We start from the raw sequence: 3,061 nt of genomic DNA on the forward strand, positions 1-3,061 counted from the left end.
TTGGAGATGGTGCGATTGGCACAGGACAGAGCAGAGTTTAGGGAGGTTGTACATAGGGTCGCTATGAGTCGCAAGCGACTCATTGGCACATAACAACAACAAAAACAACTATTGCTACCCTAGCTCTTTTCTGGTTGGCATTTGCTTGGTGTATTTTTTTCACTCTTTGCTTTTTAGTCTTTTTCTTTGCTTTTCAGATGTGTCTCTTATAGACAGCATATTGAAGAATTTGGTGTTTTCTTTTAATCCATTTTGCTACTTTTTACCTTTTCATTTGTGCATTTAAACCATTCAGTGTAATTATTGAGAGGCAAGATTTTATTACTATGATGATGATGATTGTGATGATGATGATGGTATTATTCTTGTTTATGTTGTTGCTGGTTATTTCAATCCATCTATTTTTCGGAGGCATTTCTGTGGGAAGGGCTTCCTTTAGTATTTCTTGCAACATTACTGGTTTTCAATAAATTCCCTTAATGTCTGCTTTTTGGACTTTGTCTTGGTTTCTCTGTCATATTTAATGGACTGTTTTGCTGAGTACAATAGACTTGGTTGATAGTTATGTTCTTTGAGTGTTTGATATATGTCATTCTACTGTTTTCTTGCTTACATTATTTTTGCTGAGAAATGGAGAAATAATCTTATTTGCATTCCTTTGTTTTTTTTCCCTAGTTTCTTTCAGAATTATCCTCTTGTATACAATTCTGGAAAATTTTATTGTTATATGCTTTAGGGTTTTCCTTTTGCGGTCTGTGTTATTTGAGATTTTCTGTTTCTTCGGTTTATAGTTCCTCATTCTTCGTCATTGTTTTCTTCTAATAACCCTTTAAACTTTTTTTTTGTGTCTATCTTTTCTTTTTCTAGTTGTGGAATTCTACGTATGCACATGTTATTTATCTTGATGGTGTCCCACATTATTCTTTGTTTTTTTAATTTCCTTTCCTTTTAAATTTTACATTTTGCTCTACCAGGTCAATGCTGCACACTTTAGCTTATGTTTTGCTAATTCTATTCTCCATATCTTCAATTTTGCTTATTTGTCTATCCAACACGTTGACAGCTTCTGAAATTTGGTCTTTATATTTTGGATTACTGTTTCTTGTTTTGGGATTTCTAGTGCCTCATTGATTTTACCTGTTTTGCTTTAAGTTCCTCTTGGATTTTTCTTGTATATTTTGAAAATTCTTGCATCCTTTTCCCCCCTTCACTTACTGAAAATATCTGATGGTTTTTTTGTTGTTGTTTTTTTTAAATTCTGTATCAGGAAACTAATGCAGACTGGCTGCTTTCAAGAAACCCACTGATTGTATGTTTCAAACATTTTCTTGAGGGTGATATCTTACTTTGAATGGGGTATAGTGTGTTCTACTTCTTCCATGCAATTGCTGTGATAGAGTTTTTGTTGCCTGTGATCCTCACAGATCCTTGGTCTGGTGACCGTGACTGGGCCACGCACTTCTCCAGTGGAAGGGAGGGAAACTCAACTCACCAGACGTCATCTCTGAGCTCATGGGAGGTTCATCCCATTTGGGAGCTCATCTCTTCAGGAAAGTGGAAGGAATTCATCCAGCCTGAAGTCCTCTTCTCCAGGCAGCTAGAGGGAAAGTTCATCTGACTGGGACACTCAAGCCCTCTCTTGTTACTCAGCAACTTGTAGAACAGCTGGCTTGCATAGCTCTTCCTTTTTTAATGATTTCACTTTGCTTAATAAAATATATTTTGAACTTTCAAGAAATTTTGCATGGTTCTCTTTGAATGTTTTTCCATATTTAAAATGTTTTTAAAATATCTTTTCTTTTCTAAATCTATTAGATACCCTATCTCAAATACTATAGCTTAAAACAGTATGGTCTTTCCTTTCGACCCATAGCTTTATTGTAGAAGTTAATGTGTCTAGGTTTTGTAGATAGTTATTTTTTTCAAACTACTATGTTTTCCTGAAAATGGTAAACTTGTAAAAAATGGATTTATAAAGTTTAGGGCCAACTTGGTTGATGTTTATTAAGTGAACCAGTAGGCAAAATATAAAACTGATGTAAGAAAAGGTTTAAATTCACTGTTATTGAATCAGAATGAGCTTGTAGCTAGCTCTCCAGCAGAATTTCAGAAACTCTAAATTGCAGGGGATATTTCTTACGTTACTTCCACAGAGCAGCAGGAAGATTTGAACTGCCAAAGATGAGTGACCTTTGGATTAGTTTCAAAACCTGCTACAGATAATAACACCAGAAATAAAAAGAAAACTTGAGTTTAAAATGTTACATTCACTGTTATCTATAAATAGGTAAAAGCCATTTTTATCTATAAACAGAAATTTGTTTTCATTGTATATGTGCTGCCAAAGCGAGCACTGAAATTTGTTTTCATTGTATCTTATTCGTACAGTTACTATCTACTCTATAAAATATGTGAAGTAAAAATAATTTTTTTCATTCCTAAAAGATTTACTCTAAAACATTCTTAGTACCATAATCACTGCTTCAGAAATTATTTTTTTTCTGTTTGTTAGTTTTATTTTTTCTTTTATTTGTAGAACATAAGTATGTAGACAAGTATTCCTAAATCTTTGGTTTTCAAACTACATTTTATAGGCATGAGTTCATATTAATTATCCACAACCAGAATTTGCTTTTAATTAATCAAGACAAAGAGCAAAATGGAAAATAACAGATTAACTACTTTGGACAAGGTAGAGGTAGATAATATTGGTTGAAATTATTCCTCTCTGTGTGTGTGTATGTGTGTGCAATTGTTTCTCACTGTAAGACATGAGTTGCAGAGTAAAATATATATTTTTTTTTCTGTGGAAGATTGTTGTTGTTCTAATGTGCCATCGAGTCGCTTGTGACTCATAGCGACCCTATGTACAAGATTTCTAAACGCTGTTCTATCCTATCCCAACCTAACCATCCCAAGTACACTTATTTCCAGCACTCCAGTCACAGAATTGATCCACCTCATCAAAGGTCTTCCTCTCCTGCACCACCCCTCCACTCTGCCAAACATGATGTCCCTCTCCAAGGACCAGTCCCTCCTTGCAACATGCCCAAAGTATGTC

The sequence above is a fragment of the Elephantulus edwardii genome, unplaced genomic scaffold (genome assembly GCF_000299155.1).
Source record: "Elephantulus edwardii isolate Elephantulus edwardi_28Jun2011 unplaced genomic scaffold, EleEdw1.0 scaffold00054, whole genome shotgun sequence".
NCBI lineage: Eukaryota > Metazoa > Chordata > Mammalia > Macroscelidea > Macroscelididae > Elephantulus > Elephantulus edwardii.